The sequence below is a fragment of the Cricetulus griseus genome, chromosome 10 (assembly GCF_003668045.3).
Source record: "Cricetulus griseus strain 17A/GY chromosome 10, alternate assembly CriGri-PICRH-1.0, whole genome shotgun sequence".
Classification (NCBI taxonomy): Eukaryota; Metazoa; Chordata; class Mammalia; order Rodentia; family Cricetidae; genus Cricetulus; species Cricetulus griseus.
The window spans coordinates 382,405-409,596 of NC_048603.1; the positions used below are offsets into that span (position 1 = coordinate 382,405).

At 41.7% G+C, this 27,192-nt stretch overlaps 1 pseudogene; it reads right to left on the reverse strand.

Moving 5' to 3' along the window:
• LOC100756239 overlaps nt 1-27,192 on the reverse strand; it is a 68,865-nt pseudogene continuing 41,673 nt past the window's right edge.

The following is a 27,192-nucleotide window of genomic DNA, read 5'->3' on the forward strand; positions in this document are numbered from 1 at the left end:
CATTTTCCTACACAGGACCATCTTCTGTCTCAGCCGACTCTCAACGGAGAGGCAACTAGAACAACACCATCTCCCCGGACAAAGAGCATGGGGATGTTCTGTTTTGTTGATTTATATATCTCTTCATATGTCTCTCTATCAATCATCAATCTCTATCGTTGTCACAGTTTCTTCTGTGTCTCCCAGGATCATATTTAAATGTTGATCATAAGCATGTAATCTGCCTCGAAGCTCTCGGTTGTTTCTCATTTTCACATAAATTCGCTCTTCCAAACTGAGCCTGATGAGATCCGTGGGCTCCTCTACGGTATTGGTAGTCTGTTGCTGATCTGCGTCATCGACATGTTTCCCTGTTGAGGTTTTCTATGTTGCCAAATATGTGGTCGATTTTAGAAAAGGTTCCATGTGGTGCTGAGAAGGTATATTCTTTTGTGTTTGGATGGAATGTTCTATAGATGTCTGTTAAACCCAATTGGATCATAACTTATGTTAGTTCCTTTGTTTCTTTGTTAAGTTTCTGTCTAGTGGTGAGAGTGGGGTGTTGAATTCTCCCACTATACGTGTGTGAGGTTTTGTGTTATTTGAGTTTTAGTAATGTTTCTTTTACAAATGTGAATGCCTTTGTATTTGGGGCATAGATGTTTAGAATTGAGACTTCATCTTGATGGATTTCTCCTGTGGTGAATATGAAATGACCTCCTTCATCTCTTTTGGTTGTTTTTAGTTTAAAGTCTAATTTATTCGATATTAGGATTCCTACAACCGCTCTTTCCTTGGGTCCATTTTATTGGAAAATCTTTTCCCAACCCTTAACTCTTAGGTACTGTCTGTCTTTGAAGTTGACATGTGTTTTTTGTATGCAGCAGAAGGATATATTCTGTCTTTGTATCCATTTTGTTAGCATGTGTCTTTTATAGGTGAATTAAGACCACTAATATTGAGGGATATTAATGATCGATTGTTCATTCTTGTTTGTTTTGGATTTGGTGGTGGTGGTGGTATTGTGTGTGGATCTCCACTTGTTTTTTCTTTTGGCTGTTGGTAAAGTGGGATTATCTATTGCCTATGTTTTTGTGAGTGTAGTTATCTTCATTGGGTTGGAATTTTCCTTCCAGAACTTTCTGTAGTGCTGGATTTATGGATAGGTATTGTTTAAGTCTGGTTTTGTCATGGAATATCTAGTTTTCTCCATCTATAGTGATTGAAAGCTTTTCTGGGTATTGTAGTCTTGGCTGGTATCCGTGTTCTCTTAGTGTTGGTGAAATATTTATCTTGGACCTTCTGGCTTTCAAAGTTTCCATAGAGAACTCAGGTGTACTTCTGATAGGTTTGTCTTTGTATGTTACTTGGCCTTTTTCCTTTCCTGCTCCTAATATTCTTTCTTTATTTTGTTTGTTTGTGGTTTTGGTTATTATGTGGCAAGGGGACTTTTTTTTTGTTGTCCTCTCTATTTGGTGTTCTGTAAGCTTCTTGTACTTTCATTTTCTTTAGGTTAGGAAAGCTTTCTTCTGTGATTTTGTTGAATGTGTTGTCTGCACTTTTGAGGTGTTTTCCTTCACCTTCTTATATACCTATTATTCTTAGGTTTGGTCTTTTCACAGTGTCCCATATTTACTGGATATTTTGTGTTAGGGATTTCTTGGACTTAAGATTTTCTTTGGTTGATGAATCTATTTCCTCTAGTTTATCCTCAGCGTCTGAGATTCTCTCTTCAGTCTCTTGTAATCTGTTGGTTATGCTTACATCTATACTTCCTGATTGTTTACCCAGCTTTTCTATTTCCAGCCTTCCCTCAGTTTACGTTTTCTTTATTGTCTCTATTTCAGTTTTCAGGTCTTGAACTGTTTCCTTCATCTGTTTGATTGTTTTTTCTTTGCTTTCCTTAATAGATTTGTTGACTTCTTACAATTTTTTTTTTTTTTTTTTTGGTTTTACAAGAGGGGTTTCTCTGTGTAGCTTAGGAGCCTATCCTCAAACTCACTCTGGAGACCTCAAACTCACAGCGATCCACCTGCCTCTGCCTCCCGAGTGCTGGGATTAAAGGTGTGTGCCACCAAGGCCTGGCTGACTTCTTACTATTTTTTTTTTTGGTTTGTTTTTTTCTTCCATTTCTTTAAGGGATTTTCTCATATCCTCTCTGAGGGCCTCTATCATTTTCATGAAGTTGTTTCTGTGTTGGGATGTTCGGATCTTGCTGGTGTAGAGTCCCTAGACTCTGGTGGTGACATACTCATTTTTCTGTTGTTGAATGTGTTTTTATATTGTCTTCTTCCCATCTCTTCTTCCAGTGGGTGCAGGTAGAGTTTCTTCTTCTCCTGGTGGGTGCAGGTCTAAGGTTCCCTACTGGTGGGTACAAGCAGATTCAATACTCTAATGCTCTCCTCTTCTTGTGGATGGAGGCAGGACTAGTACCAAGAGATTAGCAGACCCTGGATGGGCTGTTCCACCAGGACAGGTTCCCTGTGGACAGGCCCCAAGCCTCAGGAGGCTCTGAGCAGGGCACCAGAAGTTGGGGTGGAAACAAGCTCAGGCTTACCTCCTCCAGTGGATGGAGGCAGGACCAGGAAGCTGGCAGTCACTGGATGGGCTGTACCACTGGGATGGGTTCCCCAGTGTGCAGTCCCCAGGACACTGGAGGCTTCAAGCAAGGCACCAGAAGGGGGGACCAGAAACAGCTTGCTCTTTTTTCTTATGATTGCCCTGACTGGTAGGTTTCTTTTGTGGTTGTTTCCATATAAAATTTAAATATCAGGAAATAATTATTGAAAAGTAATATTAGACTTTTGATGGACATTTTACTAAATTTGTCGATCAATTTTAGTAGCATGAACATTTGAACAACTAATTCTTCATATCTATGAACATGAAATATCACCATTTATATGTGTTTTTGGTTTCTTTTATCAGTGTATAGTTTGCTCTGCACAGGTCTCCTTGGGTAAGTTTATTGCTGAGCATTTTTTTAATTATAAATGAGACTTTCGATTTATCTTTTGGATATCTTATGGCTAGTGTATAGAAACAATGCTAACTGTTGATGTGTAGCCTCCATTTTTACTATGTTCATTTATTAGTTCTAAGTGTGTGTGTGTGTGTGTGTGTGTGTGTGTGTATGCAGATGTGTTCATGTATGCTTGTGCACGTGAATGTATATTTTTCAGAGCTTTATCTAAGCTTTAGTGAGCAGCAGTGCCATTTCACTTCTCCCTTTCCCTTTCTTCTTGAACTGTGAATTCTTGTCTTGTTCTAGTGCTTAGAAGAATGTTTTTTAGTATTTCACCATTAGCTGTGTGCTTCTTCTGTTCCATAGCCTTTAAAGTACAGAGTATAGTCTTTCTATATGTAATGTCCTTGCTTAGAGTTTTGTGTTTCGTGTGTGTGTGTGTGTGTGTGTGTGTGTGTGTGTGTGTGTGTGTGTGTGCTTATGCCATATATGTATATTGTGGAGGCTAGAATATGGTGACAGACCCCCTTGAGCTGGAGTTACAGTCAATTTTTAGCTACCTAACATTGATTATGGGAACTGAATTTAGATCCTCTGGAAGAGCAGGAAATGCTCTCTAGCCTTTAGAGGGATTTTGTTTGTTTGTTTGTTTTTAAATCTTTAAAGGGTAGATGATGGGGGATGTCTTTCTGTATGCTGTGAATATATGTTTCTCTTATTGATTGATGAATAAAGCTATTTCAGCCAATGGACAGGACGGATGTAGCCAGGCAGGAAGTATAGGCAGCACTATCAGACTAGGAGAATTCTGGGAAGACAAATGCAGAGAGTGAGTCACCAGGGAGATGCCAAGGAAAAAAGAGGCCTGGGCATCACCAGTAAGCCAAGACCTCATGGAGATACACAGATTAATAGAAATGGGTTAATAATTAAGAGAGAGCTAGCCAATAAGAAGCCTGAGCCATTGGCCACACAGTTTATAATTAAGATAAGCTTCTGTGTGTTTATTTGACACTGAAGAGTGGCGGGACTGAGCTGGACAGAAACTTCCACCTACAGGTAGCAATCTTGTGAAATTTCTTTTTGCTTTTTTTTCTTTGTTTGGTTGGTTTGGTTTTTGTTTGTTTGTTTGTTTTGTTTTTCGAGACAGGGTTTCTCTGTGTAGCTTTGGAGAGCCTATCCTGGCACTCGGCACTCTCTCTGGAGACCAGGCTGGCCTCGAACTCACAGAGATCCGCCTGTCTCTGCCTCCCAAGTGCTGGGGTTAAAGGCATGCACCACCAACGTCCGGCCTTGGTTTGGTTTTTTAAGACAGGGTTTCTCTTTGGGAACTGTTCTGGCTGTCCTGGAACTCACATTGTAGACCAAGCTGGCCTCGAACTCACAGATCCACCTGTGTCTGCCTCCCAAGTGCTGGGCTTAAAGGCATACGCCACCACCACCTGGCTGAAATTTCTTTTCTATGTGTTGAGATGACTGATGATTTGTTGTTTTTATCTTTCATTCTCTTAATATGGTATATCATAAGTACTCATTGAGTTGTCCCCCAGCCCCTGTTTTGTTATTTTAGTTGAACATGTTTTGTAATGTAATAGAACCTAGTATTTATTGTTCCACGTACCAAAAAAAAAAAAAAAAAAAAAGGAAGTAAATGAACTTTCATTTGCAACTTTTGAATAGCCTGGGTGCTATGGGTGCAGTATCTTAAAGCATACTAAAAGGATAAGGTACCTGTCTTAGGGTTTCTGTTGCTGTGAAGAGATACCAAGACACCATGACAAGGGCAAATTTTTGGGGGGGAGGGGGTGTGTTTCAAGACAGAGTTTCTCTGTGTAGCTTTGGAGCCTATCCTAAAACTCTTTGTAGACTAGCCTCGAACCAGGCTAGCCTCGAACTCACAGAGATCTGCCTGCCTCTGCCTCTCAAGTGCTGAGATTAAAGGCGTATGCCTGGTGTCACCATCACCTGGCTTATAACAACTCTCATAAGAAAAACATTTAGGGCTGGAGAGATGGCTCAGAGGTTAAGAGCACTGACTGCTCTTCCAGAGGTCCTGAGTTCAATTCCCAGCAACCACATGGTGGCTCACAACCATCCGTTGTGATCTGGTGCCCTCTTCTGGTGTGCAGATATACATGGAAGCAGAATGTTGTATTCTTTTAAAAAAAGAAAAAGAAAAACATTTAATTGGTGTTGATTTACAGTTCAGAGGTGTACGCCATTGCCATCATTGAGGGACATGGAGGTGTGCAGGCAGACATGATGCTGAGAGTTCTATATCTGGATCTGAAGGCAACAGGAAGTGAACTGTCACACTGAGCATGGCTTAAGCATATATGAGACCTCAAAACCCACCTCCACATTAGAACACTTCCTCCAACAAGGCCACACCTAGTTCAACAAGGCAACATCTCCTAAGAGTGCCACTCCCTATGATTCAAGCATTCAAGCACATGAGCCTATGGGGGCCATACCTATTCAAACCACCATAGTACTACAGATCGTCCCTCAAAGACTGCTATGCTTCCCAATGAGAGTAACATGGTGTGGGGGAACACAGATCATGTCCCAGCAGGAGGGAGAGTGGCCCAAGCTGCCAACAATCCCACCAAAAGAAGGAGTGGCCCAAAGCCAAGATGGCGCTGGGAGGAAGATACAGAGGCGAGGCTTCAAGTGTTAACTAAGAAAAACAATTGGCTGCCCAAACTCCCACCAGATGAGGTCATCACACTCGCAGACCATGCCCAAGAGGGCATAGGACACTAAGTACATAACAGGAATACCTTTGAAATTATTGGGTAATATTTTTCCCACCCTGCGGATTTTCACTTTAAGAGGGCTCCACTGTAATAAACTGTAATAAACAAAATCTTGCTTTGACTTGACTCCCTGTTGTGCCTGATTGTCTCTTGCTTTCTGGGAGGCTGCAGGACTCGAAAACAGCGCCCTCTACCTTCTCCGACCTTGACTCAGAGGGCCCTCAGAGAACCCCAACAACATGGGACATGCTGTGTATGCATTTGGTATAGGACCACCCAACACTGCACTGCACATTGAATATTTCTGATCTCTGCCCATTAAATGCCTTGCGAGGCTTTGCAACAACTGTAAGCTCTCTCCCTGCCTGAAATGCCTGTGTCCCTGCAATCGGCTCATGAATGTTGAATGTGATTAGCCTCTCAGTTTATGAGACAAGCTACTCACTTTTCATAACTTAAATTGACAGGAAACAAGTCTCCCAATCTCTCCTTTCCTCCCTCTCTCCCTTCCCTCCTTTTCACCTCCTCCCATTCTTTGTTTTAGTTTGTTTCTCTTTTTGAGACCTGATTTCATTATGTAGTCTTGGCTAGCCTTGAGCTATCTGTATAACCCAGACTGGCCTCAAATGTGGTGATCCCCCTGTGTCTTCCTTCCAAGGGCTAAGATACCGTGTGTGCCTCACCTAGCCTGATCACATCTGGTCATTAACCACTGTGTGCCTGGTTCTCTGCGGCATGCTTTATGTGTGTGCTTTCTTGTTGTGTCCTATAAACTCTACGAGAGTGGGTGACTTCATTTTATAGATGATGAACAACTAAGTGTAAAATATGTGGTTAAAATCCATCCGGTATTGAATAGTTTTATTCTATTGAATAGGTACTGAGATAAATTCATGAACAAGACAAATGTGTTTTGTCCCCCTTCGGGGAACTTGAGGTTGCATAACTAAGGAAGTATAAAGGTCAAAATTTTAACACAGTGACTGTTTTCTCAGTGAAAGTATTTACTGAGTAAGCCTGATGTTCAATCCCTAGAATCCACATAAAGGTAGGGAACCAACTCCCAAAAGTTGTCCTCTGACTTCCACTCACACAACTGTGGTTCTTAGACTTCCCTCCCTCTCTGGCTTTCTCTCCTTTACACACAAATACTTTAAATGATTTTCACGCAAATATTATATCTGTAGAATAACACACTGCCTCCTACTTCTGCATTGATTATAATCTGGAAGAAAAACTTAGTCAACCAAAGTAATCCTCATTTATAACCTGGAGGAGTGTTCAGAAGGCATCCATACTATGCAGTCACTTTTCCAGTCTTTCTCCTCCTCCAGGCTGCTGGAGCCCATGTGCACAGCACCCTCTCAGTCATTAAAGGTGGCACCATCAACACTAGTGCCCAATCTACTTGGCCTTAAATGAGCAGGAAGCCAGGCTCTTCCCAGACTCCCCCCCTCTTTGCCTGGAGTTCAGACTCCACTCAGACACCTGCTTGGAGATGGCTGTTTGAGCTTTCAACAGTTTTTCTCTTCTTTCCTCCTTCCACTAGTTTCTCCCTTCCAGTCACTCATGCAGTATCTTTCAGAAGGTTTTAATTTATTTATTTTCCATGTACAAGTGTTTTGCCTACATGGGAATATGTGGACCAGATTCGTGCAGTGTGCAGAAAGACCAGAAGAGGATGTTGGGATCCTTGGAACCGAAATCAACTTAAGCCACTGTTAGCAGAGGTCTTCTTCTTCAGGAAGACCAGCCATCAGTGTGGACGGCACCAGAACCTTCTGGTGGCAGCCCAGATGGAAGGACATGGAAGAAGGAAACTTGGCTCTTTGTCTCATTGGTCTCACTCTTGATGCAAATGCTTCTATCCTGCTCTACTGTTTTGCTGCTCTTCCAGCTTCCAATGTAGATCGAGACCACCATTTCTCCAGGGATCTGCCAGGCCTTCAGGGCCAGATTGGGACTGCTGGGACATCCAGTCTCATGTGCCACCTCACTGAGAAACTACTAGATTCTCAGATGCAGTGTGAGAAAGCTTTCATTGGACTTCCAGGACTGTATCCTATAAGTCAGCCCAATAAATCTCCCTTTAATACCTGTGTTAATTCAACCCGCTCTGTTCCTTTAGAGCCACCGTGTGAGAGCCCAGGTCCTCTGCAAGAGGAGTAAGTGTTCTTAACCACTATGTCATGTCTCCATCCCTCACACAGTTTTGAAGACTTGCACTTTTCCAGTGGTCAGTAAGACAGATATTCCTGTGCTCCAGGGCAGGGCCAGTCAGCATTAACTCCCTTCCTCTCTTTAATTGCATTTGCCCACTATAGTTTTTCTATATGTCTAGCCTTTGGTTACTGTGATATTGGGTGAATTAACATGGATATGCATTTACTTAAATGATAGTCTTCCTTGATTGGTTTGGTAATTACAAGTTCGCATGCCAGAGTACAGTTCCTGGACTGTGCTTTGTAGAGAGGAGTACCACCTAAAAGGTTTCAATTCATTTTCCCACCTTCAATCATTGAAAAGCATTCTCTGGGAGAGGGGCTGTTTTAATTTTTAATTTTCCCCAGTGATTCCTCTACCTGACAACCTGGTAATTATACAAGTTAGATAACATGAGTGTGGCAGAGAAGGGGAAGGGTTCCCACAAGTTAGATGAGTCAGAAATTGTTATTTCTCCAGATAAACTTTTACACTAAAACATGTTGCTTGGCCACATAAAGAGTCCTTCCCATTTGATGATGAGTCACTGAGGGCCAAGACAACACCATTGCCCTGTTTGTGAGGCTTGCTCTCCCTTAACCATTCAGCCACCGCCAGTGGCTGCACTTAACATGCTCTCTGTGTTTATTGAATTGAACATGAAGGTAGAAGCTGGTTTTCACCAGCTGGTGTAAGCAGCCTTGCAGAGAGATCAAGTCCTGTAAAATGGGGAACCTGGGTTCTATTTCCCAATTCTCTGAGTGTCTTGTCTTGTAGCCTGAAGGAAATCACTCAACTTCAGTGGGGCCCAAGTCTTTGAAAAATGGAAAAATAATAAGATTATTTCAAGGTGTCTCGGCAGCTACCAAACTCCTAGAACTGTTCTGTAGAGACTGATTGTAAATCTTTACTTTGGGTTTAACATAGACAGGCTTGATTGATTTTATTTTTTTGAAAAAGAAAAAAGTTTTTGAAAAAGACATCACTAGAAGACTGTCTGCATACACTCTAGACATTTGGACAAGATATTGTGCAATTAGATATGTAAGTTTTTGACTTACTGTAAGGGGTTTTCTTACCTTTTTGAACATGTCTATCTCTCTCCTGGCTGCCAAGACCAGCTCACAGTTCTGCTCACTGGCGCTGGTTTTAGATCTTTTTCTGTCTCCATAGTCATCAAAGCTCACAGAGTTGGTAGACATCAATCCATGGCTGGCAAAGGGTCATCGATAGGAGAGTATATGGCCCAGCTTCCAAGGAGCCTTGACCTAGTAGTAGAAGTACACCATGTTAGCTACACAGATTCCTTCTTTGTTTCTCTTTTCCAGTTGCAGTTGTGCTCTGATAATTTCAAATGAAGATTTGTTTTCCTTTCTGTCATTTGATTTTGTGGTCCCAGCTAGCTGGAAATTCACTGTATAGACTAAGCTGGCCTCAAAGTGACTGTAATCCTCCTGCAGCAGCCGTCTGAGTGCTGGACTTGCAGTCAGTGACTCGATACCTGGCTTTAGTGAACTTTTTTTTTTTAAAGATTTTATTTATTTATTATGTATACAACATTCTGCTTCCATGTGTATCTGCACACCAGATCTCATAAGGGATGGTTGTGAGCCACCATGTGGTTGCTGGGAATTGAACTCAGGACCTTTGGAAGAGCAGTTGGTGCTCTTAACCTCTGAGCCATCTCTCCAGCCCGTGAACTTTTGTTTATGCTTTTGAGAAAGGCTTTCACGAGGTAGCCCAGGAGCTTGGAACGTTTGATTTCCCTCCTACCATAACCTGGAGATTATAGGTATGTGCCACTGCCTCCCTCTGCAGAGATTGCAGGTATGTGCCACTGTTCCTAGATCTAATGTTTTGTTTTGTTTTGTTTCTTAAATATTGCTTATTTATTTAATTAATGCATGAGTGAGAGTGTAGGCATGCTTATGGGGGTCGGAGACCAAATTTGGAGAGTCTTTTCTCCTGCTACTCTGTGGGAACTAGGGATGGGTGTCTCCAGCCCTGCTAGGAATTTTGTTGTTGTCGTTTGCTTTTTTTGGTTTTTGACACAGGGTTTGTCTGTGTAACAGCCCTAGCTGTTCCGGGACTCATGCTGTAGAACAGGCTGGCCTCCAACTCACAGACATCTGCCTGCCTCTGCCTCCCGAGTGCTGGGATTAAAGGTGTGCACCACCACTGCCCCTGCCTGTCGGGGATTTTTAACTGTCAGCATCTTAAAGTCCCTGAGTCCTGCCTCCCATACCAGAGAGCTCTCTTGTCCTTCAAAATCCTGTGCCCAGAAAGAGGAACTAGGAGAGAGCAGTGACCTATCCTGTGACACACACACCACCAGGGAGTCTTCTTCTCCTTTACTATTTAATTTTTTCATTTATTTTACATCCTGACCATGGTTTCCTCTCCTCCTGTCCCCTCCCCCCACTGCCTCCCATCTACCTGCCGTCCCCAGTCCACTTCTCTCTCAGAAAAGGTCAGGCCTCCCATGGGAGTCAACAAAGCATGGCAGATCAAATTGAGGCAGGAACAGACTCCTCCCCGTGAGGCAACCCAGCATGGGGAATACTTCCCCAAAGCCAGCTCATGCACCGGGGTCAAGTCCTGATCCCACTGCGAGGGGCCCCACAAACCGACCACGCTACACAACTGTCACACAGCTGCAGACAGCCAGGGTCCATCCCATGCAGGCTCCCAAGCACAGAGTCCATGTGCTTCCAGGAGCTCAGGTCAGCTGTGTCTGTGGGTTCACTGGTCATGACCTTGACACCCTGGCTCATACAATCCCGCCCCCCCCCCTCTGCAGCAGCATTCCTAGAACTGGCTCCAGTGCTTGGCTGTGAAAGTATCTGCTTCCCTCAGTTACTGGATGAAGGCTCTTTAATGACAATTAGGATAGTCACCAATCTGATTACCGCAGAAGGCCAGTTCAAGCACCCTCTCTGCTATTGCCAGGGCTCTTACCTGGGGTCATCCTGTGGATTCCTGTGAGTTTCCTTGGCACCGGGTTTCTCCCTAACCCCAAAGAGTCCCCTCCTATATCAAGACATCTCTTTCATTACTCTCCCCCTCTATCCTGCCCACAACCCACCCAACCAGACCCATCATATTCCCACACTGCCTCCCACCAATTTACCCAAGAGGGCTCTTCTATTTCCCCTTCCCAGGGAAACCCATGCATCTCAAGGGAGTCTTCTTGGCCTCTAAATACCGTGTCTGACTTTGAGAGTAAATGTGCCCATTCCACTTGTTCCATGTTCTGTTAAAGAGTCCTCTAGTGAAGTGGCTGGTGATCATGGTCATAGGGGGTTTTCTGGCTGGTTGCTTGGTTGTTGTTACAATTGTTATTTTAATGTTCCTTTTTGGCCAGGTACAAGTTGATAGATAATCTGAGTTGCCCAGGTCTAGTCACCATGCCGCCTCTGCAGTACAGAAACAGCTGTGTCTTCGTAGAGCATGTCTTCCACTCTTGCAGAAGTGGATGCTCTGCCCATTTTGTGGTTGAGCGAACAGACGTGGAAGCATGTGTTCTAAATTATTATTAATGTAATACAGGCTTGTTCTGGCACTGATTAAAACTCTGCTCTCCAGATCCTTCTGTGCACGGTCATTATACGCACAGAGCTGTTTTGTGTGAAGTTTCCAGACTTTGCATGTTCCTCACACCTTGCAAATATGGACTGATGTCCTTTCATGCTGTGGTGGGCATGGAGGAGGAGCACTGTTCCCTGACAGTTGTGCTTCACATTAGTAATGGTAACTCTTGAGCGAAAAATAGAGATGTCTCTATTCCTGCCTGGCAAAAGCTTCCTACATCTTTTGAAAAATCCTCCTTTGAGGGGATAGTTCACACATCAGGTTTTGATTCCCGTGCAGTTATTTTCCATTCTGAGAGGAGCCAATTATTATCCTAAAAGGTCAGTATTTGGTTTCTGGACTTAATTGAACAATCGAGTTTCATGCCTATTTTTTCTTTAACTACAAAGTTCTATTTTAAATGTAGAAGTCTTTCACTTTGGTAAAAGTAGATGGTTGGTGCACAAGAAGACTAAACAGTGCTAGAATTGGGCATTTCTTTACTCCTACTATACACACACACACACACACAGAGAGAGAAAGAGAGAGAGAGAGAGAGAGAGAGAGAGAGAGAGAGAGACACCAATAGTAATAATAACAAGTAGATGAAAAATTGAAAGACCCAAGGTTCCCATCCTCAGCTTTTTAAAAAGAGGAAAATTTCATATTACTCTTAGGAGTCTCTCTCTCTCTCTCTCTCTCTCTCTCTCTCTCTCTCTCTCTGTGTGTGTGTGTGTGTGTGTGTGTGTGTGTGTGTGTGTGTGTGTGTAGGTCCTTTTGTCTTTCCCGCTGTCTATGTCTGTGTGTCCTGAGGATTGATAGTAGGGCCCCACTCATGCTAGGCCAACTATACCAGTGAACTACACCATATATTTTTTTCCATCTGGGCTGATCTTAAGTCACTCTTACCCCACTGAGATCATAGATCTTTGATCTGCCTGTCTCGGGTTCCTAAGTAGCTTAGTTGATAGGCCTACAACATCATACCTGGCTCTCTAGGCACTTTGGATAAGACATTTTATGTATTGCAGAAGCTCAGTGGAAACTCAAATGCCTGGTTCAGATCCAACCTCCACCACTGGTTGAACTGTGTGACATCAGGTTTACTCTCCTGATGCATCACCTTTGCCTGATGATGATGACGACGACGACAATGACACTGCTGATAGTAGTGAAGTAACTTTCTCAATTGAGTTTTTAGAGATCCCTGCAATAGGTATTAAGAGATTTGTAGACCCAATATCCAGTGAAACAGCATAAGAGCAGGAAAGGGTAAGAACACAACCACTTGGACTTTCTGGAAATTGTTCAAAGAGGATTCAACAACCTAACAAATATTTACTCCATAAAATCCATGTATGGAACATCAACAAGCATCAGTGGTCCTTAGTTGAAACTCTACAAGGCAGATATGGCCAAAAGACAGAAGGACCAGGCCCCTGGGCTCCAGTTCAGGGGCACAGTGTCTTCCAGGGGAGGCATTTCACATCCCTTCCAACCTCAGTTCAACAGAAGCTCACTAGTTTCCTGGTTAACGCATACAGGAGATCGGAGATCCCACCTTGATCCAGTCCCCACTCATATGCAAGGGAACTATTCAGATCTCTGCTCATAAAGCAGAGGTGTCCCCTCCACAAGAGACAGGCTACTGTCCAGCAGCCTCAGCGTCACTGAGGAAAAGCTGCCAGGAAGACTAGAGGATGCAATCTCCTCCTCTCAGAAAACAAACTTTTTTTGACACACAGTAAGGGAAAGTTCATGCCTTTCTCTAAAACAATACAGACTTGGTGAGAAACTAAGAGGGCAGTTGTATGTATGACATATATGACAAGTTATAAACCTCAGGCCAGCTAATTTACTAGTCACAACTGGGGGAAAGATAATTAAGAAGAACATTCCTGAAGTGAGGGGGAAAAAAATCTCTTCTCAAGGGTTGGCCTCAAAAAAAAAAAAAAAAAAAAAAAAAAAACCTTGCTTAAATTTAATTAGGTCAAATTGTGGTGCAATTTGTGTCCTAGGGAATTGTTGGAAAGGAGAGAACAGTCATCAAGCAGTTGTTGGAGCCCAACAGCTGGGCTGTGATGTAATAGAGAAGGACAACTGAACAGTCAGGAAAGAAGACAAAGAGCTCTGCCTCGTGCCAGAGGCTTCCCACGGTGGAGTCATAGCAAGGATAAGATTTCATTAAGACTAGAGCCAAGTCAGTGAACAGGTAAGAGAGGAAAAGCCCTGTAAGGGTAGGAGAGGCTGGTATCTTGAAATTCTCTTGTAATCTAATTGACTTAAAACATCTTGTCTACAAAAGGACAAGGAAGGAGTGGGGGAGGGAGGAACAAGGGAAAACTAACAGACAGGTAAAGATGCAAACAGGTGAAACATTGTGGCTCAAACACAGAAAACACATAACGCAACTGGAAACTAAGGAGCCTAAATGTCAAATTTTACAGCTACTGCAAAAGCAGCCATTATAAATGCTTTTTTTTTTAATGAATGAAACAATGCCTAAGTAAACTAATCAAAATGTCTCATCAGACTATGTAGGTACCTAGACAAAATTTAAATACATTAACCAAATAGACACTCTATGGTAGAGGAGTCTGATGGAGGTGAAAGTCCCAGGAGAGATGAAGGCCGGATTATTTTTAATATACCTCTGTATATCTATAGAGACAGAGTCTAGTGGTAAAGACTTTGCAACATAGAGAACAGAAAACAACAATGAAAGTAATAATGGAGAAATGAGAAGAGCATCTCAGAGAAACATGGACCAGCACTGTGTACATGAACACACACACAACAGGAATACCAGAAGGGGAGGGGCAACAGCCTGAACAGAAAAAGATACCCAAAGAAATGATGGCTGAAAAAATACTGAATTTGATGAAGATCCATCTAGATGACTCAAAACCTTAATAACATCAGAAGAATAAAACAAAGAGATGCATCACATTTAAAAGGTTTAAATAAAAGGCAAGAAGGGGGCCAAAAAGGTAGGGGTGCCTGCCTCCAAGCCTGAGTTCATCCCTGTCACCACATGGTAGAAGGAGAGAAAAGACTACTGCAGTTGTCATTTGATCACTGATGTGGTCAGTAGCATGCGTTATAACACACATGCATGTACACACACACCCCTACACACATAAGTGTAATAATTAAAAAATTAAAAAACAAGAAGTAAATATTGAAAGTGGTAAGAGAAAGAAAAACCCCTACATATAAAGTAACCCTTCTGAGCCTTACATCTTACTTCTTCTTAGAATCACAGAAGCCAGAAGGCCAATGCAGTGGAATGACATGGTCAGGGTGTCAAAGAAACTGCCAACCAAGAGTCTTTGGTCCAGTAAAGTTATCTTTTACAAATCAAAGCAAAATAAAGACATTTGTATAAAAACAAAGACAGAAAGAATTTGTTCTCTCAGACATTCCTTAGTAGGAACAATAAAAGAATTTTTTTAGGCCAGAGGCAAGAGAAAGTAGCATTAATCCTCATCAAATCAAAGACAAAGACATTGGCACAGACCATCATGTATTGTGGTCTTAGGATATAGCTCAGTTGGTAGAGTAGTTGCTTAGCATGTGCAAAGCCCTGGGTTCGATTCCTAGCATGGAATAAAGAGTGGTGGTGCTCACCTACAATGTCAGCACTGGGGAGGTAGAGGCAGGAGGATTACAAGTTCAACATCATCCTTGGTTACACAGAGAGGTTGAGGACTGAAAGATCCTGTCTCTAAAAATATATGTATATTATATATAGCATATATATATAATAGATATTAAAATAAAATTACATAAAGAGGATGAGGACTGAAAGACCGTGTCTCTCTCTCCCTCCCCTCTCTCTCTTTCTCTCTCTCTCTCTCTCTCTCTCTCTCTCTCTCTCTCTCTCTCTGTGTGTATATATTAAAATAAAATTATGTAATTGTAGAAGATAATATAAATAATTTGAAATTTAAATTTTAACTTTTTACATACTAGTATGCATGTGTACCTGCTTGTCTGGATATTCAGCATGCACAGGCAGTGCACACAGAGGCCATAAGAGGACACTGAAACCCCTGGAACTAGAGTTCCAGGCAGTTGTGAGCTGGCTGACATGACTGGAAACCCAACCCAGCTCATCTGCAAAAGCAGCAGCTGCTCTCAACTGCTGAACCATCCGGTCCATCCCTACAACAATACAAATCTAAAATTTACTTATTTCTATTCACTAATTTAAAAGAAAATGGAGTTTGTGTCTAATAACATGTGTGCTGTTATATTGTTCATTCTAAAAGAAAAGGAAATATAATATTCCTAACATAACAACACAGCAGGAATGGGCAGGAACAAAGCTGTGAGATAATGAAGAGATCCTATGTTGTGCCTGGATTTTACCAGAACAAAGAGAAGAAGAAATGGTACAGAATGGTTGAATTAGGGCTGGGGCTGTAGCTCAGTTGGTAGAATGCTTTTCTAGCATTCATGGGGTCCTAGAATTGATCCCTACAATCACAGCACTAGGTGGCAAGAAACAGATGGATCAGAATTAGAGGCCAGCCTGGGCTACATGAGACCCTGTGTCAAAACAAAATAACAGCAAGAGAAGCGTTAAAGTCACAAAATATAGATATAGACTTGCCCTCCTTCTCTAGCTTACTACATGAAATTGCAATACTTAATTCTAGCAATGTATTCCTGGGTTTGTGATATATGTGATTATAATGTACATAAAAATAATATCAATGCCTTTAGTCCCAGCATTCCGGAGGCAGAGGCGAGTGGATCTCTGTGAGTTCAAGGCCAGAAAGTTTCAGGACAAGTAAACCCTGTCTCCAAAAACAAAACAGAATAATAATAAATAATGATAATAAGTATAATAATGCCACAAAAAGAGAAGAGGAAGTGGCTGTGTAAATAAACAATACTTTTATATGTCACTGAAATGAAGTGTAAATCTAACTGTGCTGGTTTGAATAGGGGTGGGCCCATAGGCTCATATATCTGAATGCTTGGTCCTTAGAGAGTGATGCTACTTGGCAGGGATTAGGAGGTGTGTCCTTGTAAGAGGAAGCATGCCACAGTGGTGGGCTTTGGGGTTTCAAATGCTCAAGTCAAGCCCAGTGTCTCTTCCTGTTAGACCCCCAGAAAACTCAGGTATCCGGGGTCCCAGGCCATGACCTCGGTCACCCCAATCACCAGGCGGATTCAAGAGCTTGCTGCAAACTGCATGAGGCTTTATTGTTTTTTTTTTTTTTTTAACGAGCTAACCCCATGTTAGCTCGAGTCTTTCACCCACCTGCCATGGCAGATGACTAGCAAAGACAGCTCCAACCGCTGCAGAGAGAGATCTTGTAGGGCAGCGTAAGGGGAGTGTCTAGGGGTACGCACAGGCTCAGGATTGGAGGGCTTGCCCTGTGTTGATTGGTCAACTGGTTGTTATGGCCCATAGGCCCTCCCAGGGTAGTTGCTATGCTCGTCATTGCTGTGCACTTGTCCGTAAAGTACACCCAGGGTCTTAAAGCATAGCGCCACCAGCTAATTTCTGATTGGTTCCTTGTCACGAGGCAGGCATCTGACTTTCTAGTGTCTAGGACGGACAAGGTCAGACAAGCATGTGTTCGGCCGTTATAGCTGCCGAAAGAGGAGCTGGTCCCTTCATTCCTACTGCCTATGGATCCAGGTGTAGAACTCTCAGCTACTTCTGCACCATGTCAGCCTGCATGCTGCCATGCTTCCTGCCATGATAACAATGGACTAAACCTCTGAAACTCTAAGCAAGCCCCAATTAAATGCTTTCCTTGTAAGAGTTGCCATGGTCATGGTATCTCTTCACAGCAGTAGAACACTAACTAAGACAGCCCTCATAGTCTCCTTTATTTGAATACTTAGTTCCTAGGTAGTGGCACTGTATCCTTGTTGGAGTAGGTATACTCTTGGTGGAGGTATGTCACTGTGGGTGGGCTTTTGGATTTCAAAAGTCAGGCCAGGCCCAGTGTGTCTCTCTGTCTCTCTGCCTGCTGCCTGCTGCTCAGTAGGTAAAGCTCTCAGCTACTGCTCCAGTGCCATGTTGTCTTCCTGCCTGCTGCGACAGTCCCCCATGTTTCTCATGGACTAATCCTCTGAAAGCAAGCCACAACTAAATGCCTCCCTTTATTAGCAGTTGCCTTGGTCATAGTGTCTCTTCCAGCATTAGAACAGCTACTAATATGATAACCTAGAGTTTGGGCAGTGACAATGTAGATCTTTGGGAAGGCCAGAAACAATCCCTGAAAAAAAAAGTAGCTCATAGCAGTAGGTAAAATTATTAAAGAAAATAAAATATTTTATGAGGAACATATGTACAAAGATGGAAAGATAAGGGAAAATTCCAAAAGGGGCAGCAACTATAGAAAACATAAAATGAGGTAATGGATGTCAATCCAACTCCCTCAATGACAAAATTAAATGTAAGAGATTAGACAATCCACTCAAGAGACAGACATGTCAAACTAGATGCAAAATGTGAGACCTAATAGTATGTTTGTCCACAGGAAACACACTTTAGATGCAGAGATACAAATAAAATGAAAACAAAAGGATGGAGGAAGTGTGTAAGTTGTATTTTACATCTGTGGTAACTGGCCCCATAATCTCATAGGGAGTGGCACTATTAGGAGGTTCGGGTTTGTTGGAGTAGGTTTGGGCTTTCTGGAGAAAGTGTGTCACTGTGGGTTGGGCTTTGAGGTTTCTCAGGATACTGCCTGAGTCTTACTTGACTTCCTGTTGCCTGCAAGATGTAGGACTGTCATTTCTCCAGTACTACATCTGCCTGCATTCTGACATGCTCTCCACTATGATGATAATGGACTGAACCTCTGAACTGTAAGCGAGACATTCCAACTAAGTGTTTTCCTTTATAAACATTGCTGTGGTCATGGTGTCTCTTCACAACAATAGAAACCTTAACTAAGACAACATCCATGATTAAGGAAGGAAAGAAGGATAGTGTTAGACACACAGAAAACTCAGGTATCTGGGGTCCCAGGCCACAACCGCAATCACCCCAATCACCAGGTGGATTTGAGAGCTTGCTGCAAACATCATGAGGCTTTATTGTTTTTTTTTTTTAACGAGCTAACCCATGTTAGCTCAGGTCTTTCACCCACCTGCCATGGCGGATGGTTAGCAAAGACAGCTCCTAGGGGCTCCCAAGAGATCTTGTAGGGTAGAGTAAGGGTAGTGTCTAGGAGTACACAAAGGCTCAGGATTGGTGTGCCTCCAGGCTTGGAGGGCTTGCCCTGTGTTGATTGGCCAACTGGTTGTTATGGCCCATAGGCCCTCCCAGGATGGTTGCTATGCTCTGCATGTCATTGCTGTGCACTTGTCCATAAAGCACACCCAGAGCTGTAAAGCATAACACCACCAGCTAACTTCTGATTGGTTCCTTGTTACGAGGCAGGAATTTGACTTTCTAGTGTCTAGGACAAGGTCATAGAGCACGTGTTACTGTCATGGCTGCTGAAATGGGGAGCTGGTCCCTTCAGAAAGAAGGGAGGGAAGAAGGGAGAGAGAGAAGGAGGGAGGGAGGGAGGGAGGGAGGGAGGGAGGGAGGGAGGAAGGAAGGAAGGAAGGAAGGAAGGAAGGAAGGAAGGAAGGAAGGAAGGAAAAGAAAGCAAGCAAGCTGGAGTGACTATACATTATTAGGCAAGATACTTTAAAGCAAAAATTTTTTTTCTGGAGAAAAAAATCAATCTTTTGTAATGATCAAGCTCTCCTTATTTGTTGTAAAAAATTAATCTACAAGAAGGATGCAGTAATTATAAAAATATGTGTATCCAGCAATAGAAAACATCATATATGGAGGGTTGAGTGTCAGGACTGTGGCTTGTCATGACCTGGCATGTCTCAGCTCCAAGTCATGACAGCCATGAGATTCTGCCTGAGGGGGGGGTGTGTGGACCTGGAAACTCCTAGCAACCCAGCGGCGATAAAGACCAAACACAGGCATCTTGTTATCTTTAGAGAGCTCTCAGTTCCATGTTGTAAAACTAGAGTCTTTTCTTTATTTACCAGCTTTTCAGCTGTTTCTTAACGGTGCTTCTATGACCACGAGGAGCCCATTCCTTCCTCCCCTCTCTGCTGGATCCCCCTCACTCTCACTCCTTACTTACACCTAGCCCCTCCGCCCAGGTGCAGGCCTATTCAGATGCTTAGGCCCATAGAGATGCAAACTAGGAGGCATCCGATACTGAAGTTATGCTAAATGATAGTATACTTGCTCGAATTAGCAATACAATAGTGGGCCGGAGCTCCAGGTGCTCCTGTTAGTGAAACTGGAGGCTGGATCTCAAACTATTCCATAACGGAACTATTTTGGTCCCCCACAGTGGCTCACTGATGGAATATAGGCCTAGTACTCACGAAGTCTTAAGTTCCATCCCTAGTGATAAAAAAAAAAAGTGGAGGGCTGGAGAGATGGCTCAGCAGTTTAGAGTACTTGTTGCTCTTGCAGAAGATCCAGGTTCAATTCCCAACACCCACATGGTGGCTCACAACCACCTGTAACCCCAGTTGTAGGGGATCCAGTGCTGTTTTCTGACCTCCTCAGCCACCAGGCATTAATGTGGTGTGTATACATTCATGCGGGCAACACATTCATAGAGTAAAATCTCTTTTTAAAAAAAGAAAAAAATAGAAGTAACAGATTTGGAGATATCAATAACTCATTTCAAAAACAGTTGCTACAATAAGATGAACAATAAAGCCAAAAGAAAGTTGACCGGTACAAATTATGAAGTGCCTAGCATGAACAGACATCTCTGGGACTTTGGAATATGTCATGCAGCTGAAGCTATACACATAACTCTTTTCAAGCAACAAGGTCATAAAGCAGGCACTGTAAGTTTCTAAGTTTCTAAGTCAAACAGTACAGCAGATATCCTCTGGACACAGAGTTGAACTTAATCCAACAACAGAAAGAAGTTTGAACTTTCCCACATAAGTGACAGTTTGGTTCTCACACCAAAAATAACTAATAATAAAGGACAATGCCCAAGGGAAATGAAGAAATGTCGTGAACTGAATGCAATACATCGAGATGCTGTCAGGAAGACAATTTATATCTGTAAATATATAAAAATAAAGGACTAATGGCCTGCTCTTCCAACTTAAGACACCTGGAAAAGAAGAGCAAACTAAACTCTAATATAAAGAAGAAAATGAAGATTACAATAGAAATTATTGAAATGGAAAAATAGAGAAATAATAGAGATGAATTCAAAAGTTGATTCTTTAAGAAGGTCAGAAAAAATTCTCAAATAAAAGGTTATGTTAAAAATTTTTGCTTAAATTAGAAATAAAGAAGAAAGAGGTGGATGACACATAAGACTAGGAGACATATTAGACATATTAACCAGTTTATTATAGGCCCGGCAGAGTAGGGAGACTAAAGGAGAAGAGAAACAGGGTAAATGCCTGACTGCCATGGCCGGTCCCCATAGAGAGAGAGAAGAGGAGCCGAAGCAGACAGAGAAGAGGAGAAGAGTAGAGAGTATATATAGAGAGAGGTATAGTGAGAAAAGAGAGAGAGTAAATGGGCAGGGATCTATCTTTTAAAGGGGTCCTCTGCACCTGCATGCAGACTTAGTTCCCATGGAACCCTGGGCTGACCAGGGTACTGCCTGTTCCATCATGTAACAGGGGCAGGCTAGCATAATGCCTGAACCTTTCAGGTTACCCAAACCAAAAAAAAAAAAAAATATGAAATTCTAAAATCTGACATTACTATCAAACACTACAGAAATAATGCTTATAAGGATTATAAGGGAATACTATAAATAACTATATTCTAGGAAATTAAATAGCCTGTAAAAATAAACAAGTTATATAACATATATCAGTTGACCAAAGGAAGAAAAACAAAGCATTTGATAAAATTCAACACTTCTTCATGGGGAAGAAACTATGACCAAGCAACTAAGAATATCATTGGGCTAGAAAGATAAACTCAGAGTTTAAGAGCTTTGGCTGCTCTTCAGGAGTCTTGAATTCAATTCCCAGCAACCACATGGTGGCTCACAACTGTCTGTAATGAGATCTGGTACCCTCTTCTGGCCTGCAGGCATATATGCAGGCAGAACACCGTATACATTATTAATTAATTAATTAATTAATTTCCTAAAAAAGAAGTTAAAATGAATATTATTAAGATTATGATATTATCGTCCTTCCCTTTCCATCGACCGATCCACAAAAAGGTGAGTGACCTCTGCTCTTACCCAACTCCTGTCCAAAGCATCATTCACCCCGATCTCCCCAGGCCTGCGCCTGCTTGGGGTAGACCTGCCCAGGCAGAGAGGATCTTCCTGAGTCTGGAAACAGCCCACTCTTCCTTCCCGTCCCCCCAACATGACCCCTATGGAGGCCTAACTCCTTCAGAGTAAGGAGACTACCAGGAGAGGCAAGACCATCCAGGGCTGTGGACATTGAATTCCTGGGCCACACACACCACTGGGTCACAAGAGGAGATAGAGAGACCCCACCTGCACCCACTGGAAGAAGATATGGGAAGAAGACAGAAAAAGAACTCACTCAACAACAGAAAGACCAATATGACACCACCAGAATCTAGGGACTCCACTCCAGCAAGATCTGAAAAGCCCAACACAGAGCATGAAGAAGAGATGGACCTCAGAAATTATCTCAACAAGATGACAGAGACCTTTAAAGAGGAAACAAGAAAATCCCTTAAAGAAATAGAAAAAAAAGCAAGCAAAAAATTACACGAAATGGAGGAAAAGACAAACCAAAAATTTCAAGAAATAAACAAATCTCTTAAATAATCTAAAGAAACCCAAGAAAAAACAACCAAACAAGTGAAGGAAACTCTTGAAACAGTTCAAAGCATGAAAGCTGAAATAGACACAATAAAGAAAACTCAGAATGAGGCGATGCTGGAAATGGAAAGGCTGGATAAACGATCAGGAACTAAAGATGTGAGTATAACCAATAGAATTCAAGAGATGGAAGAGAGAATCTCAGCTATTGAAGACTCGCTAGAGGATATACATTCATCAACCAAAGAAAACCTCAAGTCCAACAAATCCCTAACAGAAAATATCCAGGAAACATGGGACACCATGAAAAGACCAAACCTAAGAATAATGGTATAGAAGAACGTGAAGAAACACAGCTCAGAGGTACAGAAAACATATTCAACAAAATCATAGAAGAAAATTTCCCCAACCTACAGAAGGATATGCCTATGAAAGTACAAGAAGCTTACAGGACACCAAACAGACTGGACCACAAAAAGAAGTCCCCCCGACACATAATAATCAAAACACCAAATCTACAGAATAAAGAGAAAATATTAAGAGCAGCAAAGGAAAAAGGCCAAGTAACATATAAAGGCAAACCAATCAGAATCACACCCGACTTCTCAATGGAAACTCTGAAAGCCAGAAGGTCTTGGATAGATATCCTACAAACACTAAGGGAGCATGGATGTCAACCCAGACTACTGTACACAGCAAATCTTTCAATCACTATAGATGGAGAAAACAAGATATTCCATGACAAAAACAGATTTAAACAATACATATCCACAAATCCAGCACTTCAGAATGTTCTGGAAGGAAAACTCCAACCCAACGAACATAACTACACTCACAAAAACACAGGCAATAGATAATCTAATTTTACCAAACACAAAAAGAAACAGGAGAGCAAAATCCACACACAATGACACCACCAAAAATAAATCCAAAACAAACAAGAACCAACAAACAATGAACATTAATATCCCTAAATATCAATGGTCTTAACTTACCCATAAAAAGATATAGGCTAACAGAATGGATACGGAGACAGAATCCATCCTTCTGCTGTTTACAAGAAACACACCTCGACATCAAAGACAGGCGTTACTTCAGAGTAAAAGGATGGGAAAAAGATTTTCCAATCAAATGGACTCAAGAAACAAGCTGGTGTAGCAATCCTAATATCTAACAAATTAGACTTCAAACTAAAATCAATCAAAAGAGATGAAGAAGGGCATTTCATACTCATTACAGGAAAAGTCCATCAAGATGAAGTCTAAATCCTGAACATCTATGCCCCAAATACGAAGGCACCCACATTTGTAAAAGAAACATTACTAAAGCTCAAACCACACATAAAACCACACAAACTTATAGTAGGAGACTTCAACACCCCCCTTACACCACTAGACAGGACCACCAGACAGAAACTTAACAAAGAAACAAAGGATCTGACAGAAGTTATGACCCAACTGGTTTAACAGATATCTATAGAACATTCCATCCAAACACAAAAGAATATACCTTCTTCTTAGCGCCACATGGAACCTTCTCTAAAATTGACCACATAGTTGGCAGCAAAGCAAACCTCCACAGTTACAAAATAATTGAAATAACCCCCTGTATCTTATCAGATCACCATGCATTAAAGCTAGAATTCAACAGCAACACGAATTGCAGAAAACCTACATACTCGTGGAAAATGAATAACACCCAATTGCACCATTCCTGGATTGAGGAAGAAATAAAAAAAGAAATTAAAGACTTCCTAGAATTTAATGAGAATGTAGACACAGCATACCCAAACTTATGGGACACCCTGAAAGCAGTGCTAAGAGGGAAGTTCATAGCACTAACTGCCCACATGAAGAAACTGGAGAAAAGTCATATTAGAGAATTGACAGAACAACTGAAAGCTTTAGAGCAAAAAGAAGCAAATTCACCAAGGAGGAGTAGACACCAGGAAATAATCAACCAGAGGGCCAAAAATCATAAAGTAGAAACTAGGAAAACAGTACAAATAATCAATGAAACAAAGAGTTGGTTCTTTGAGAAGATCAACAAGATAGACAAACCTCTAGCCAAACTAACCAAAAGGAAGAGAGAGAGCATGCTAATTAACAAAATCAGAAACAAAAAGGGGGATATAACAACGGACACTGAGGAAATCCAGAGAATCTTCAGGTCATACATTGAAAACCTGCACTCCACAAAATTTGAAAATCTAAAGGAAATGGACAGTTTTCTGGATAAATATCACTTACCAAAATTAAACCAAGATCAGATAAGCAGTTTAAATCAACCTATAACCCCTAATGAAATAGAAGCAGTCATCAAAAGCCTCCCAACCAAAAAAAGCCCAGGGCCAGATGGCTTCACTGCAGAATTCTACCAGAAATTCAAACAAGAGCTAATTCCAGTACTCCTCAAACTGTTCCACACAATAGAAGCAGATGGGATATTCCCAAACTCTTTCTAAGAGGCTACAAGCACATTGATACCCAAGCCACACAAAGATATGACTGAGAAAGAGAACTACAGACCGATATCCCTCATAAACATCGATGTTAAAATACTTAATAAAATATTGGCAAACCGAATCCAAGAACATATCAGAAAAATCATCCACCATGATCAAGTAGGCTTCATCCCAGGGATGCAAGGATGGTTCAACATACGAAAATCCATCAATGTAATCCACCATATAAACAAATTGAAAAAGAAAAACCACATGATCATCTCACTAGACACTGAAAAAGCCTTTGACAAAATCCAACATCCCTTCATGATAAAGATCTTGGAGAGAACAGGAATAACAGGAACATATCTAACATGATAAAAGCAATATACCCAAAATCAATAGTCAACATCAAACTAAATGGAGAGAAACTCAAAGCGTTTCCTCTAAAATCAGGAAAAACACAAGGCTGTCCACTCTCTCCATACATCTTCAATATTGTACTTGAAGTTCTAGCTAGAGCAATAAGACAAGAAAAGGGGATCAAACGGATCAAACGTAAAGGGAGAAGTCAAACTTTCACTATTTGCAGATGACATGATAGTCTACATTAGTGACCCAAAAAACTCTACCAGGGAACTCCTACAGCTGATAAACACCAGCAAGGTAGCAGGATACAAAATTAACTCAAAAAAAATCAGTAGCCCTACTATATACAGATGATAAATCCAATGAGAAAGAAATCAGGGAAACATCATCTTTCACAATATCCACAAGCAACATAAACTATCTTGGGGTAACACTAACCAAACAAGTGAAAGACCTGTACCGTAAGAATTTTGAGTCTCTAAAGAAAGAAATTAAAGAAGATACCAGAAAATGGAAAGATCTCCCATGCTCTTGGATAGGTAGAATTAACATAGTAAAAATGGCAATCGTGCCAAAAGCAATCTACAGATTCAATGCAATCCCCATCAAAATCCCAACACAGTTTTTCACAGACATTGAAAGAACAATACTCAACTTTATATGGAAAAATAAAAAAAAAAAAACCAGGATAGCGAAAACAACTCTTTACAATAAAGGATCTTCTGGAGGCATCACCATCCCTGACTTCAAGCTCTACTATATAACCATAGTTCTGAAAACAGCTTGGTATTGGCACAAAAATAGACAGATAGACCAATGGAATCGAATTGAAAACCCTGATATTAACCCACACACCTACAAACACCTTATTTTTGACAAAGGTGCTAAATCTATACAATGGAAAAAAGATAGCATCTTCAACAAATTGTGCTGGTACAATTGGATTCAGACATGCAGAAGATTGCAGATTGTTCCATACCTGTCACCATGCAGAAAACTTAAGTGTAAATGGATCAAAGATCTCACCAGAAATCCAGCCACACTGAATCTTCTAGAAGAGAAAGTGGAGATACCCTTGAACAAATTGGCACAGGACACCGCTTCCTGAACATTACGCCAGTAGCACACACATTGAGGTCTGCAATTAATAAATGGGCCTCCTGAAATTGAGAAGCTTCTGCAAGGCAAAGGACACAGTCAGTAAGACAAAACGACCATCCACAGAATGGGAAAAGATCTTCACCGATCCCACATCTGACAGAGGACTGATTTCCAAAATATATAAGGAGCTCAAGAAGCTAGCCACCAAAACACCAAACAATGAAATTAAAAAGTGGGGTGCAGAACTAAATAGAGAATTCTCAACAGAGGAATCTGAAATGGCTGAAAGACACTTAAGAAAGTGCTCAAAATCATTGGCCATCAGAGAAATGCAACTCAAAACAACTCTGAGATACCACCTCACACCTGTCAGAATGGCTAAAATCAAAAATACCAATGACAATCTATGCTGGAGAGGATGTGGAGAAAAAGGAACACTCCTCCATTGCTGGTGGGAGTGCGAACTTGTAAGACCACTCTGGAAATCAGTATGGCAGTTGCTCAGAAAAATGGGAATCAGTCTACCTCAAGATCCAGCCATTCCTCTCTTGGGTATATACCCAAATACTGCATGTTCATACAACAAGGACATATGTTCAACCATGTTCATAGCAGCATTGTTTGTAATAGCCAGAACCTGGAAGCAACCTAGATGCCCCTCAACTGAAGAATGGATTGAGAAATTGTGGTACATTTATACAATGGAGTACTACTCAGCAGAAAAAAGCAACAGAATCTTGAAATTCGCAGGCAAATGGATGGAACTAGAAGAAACCATCCTGAGTGTGGTAACCCAGGCACAAAAAGACAAACATAGTGTGTACTCACTCATCTATGAATTTTAGACATAGAGCAAAGGTTTACCAGCCTATAATCCTCTTCACCAAAGAAATTAGGAAACATGAAGGACTCTAAGGGATAAATGGACCCCAGCAATGGGAAGTGGCATGAACTCCTGAGCTAATTAGGAGCATGAGGGTAGGGGAGAGGGAGCTGCCACAATAAGAGCAA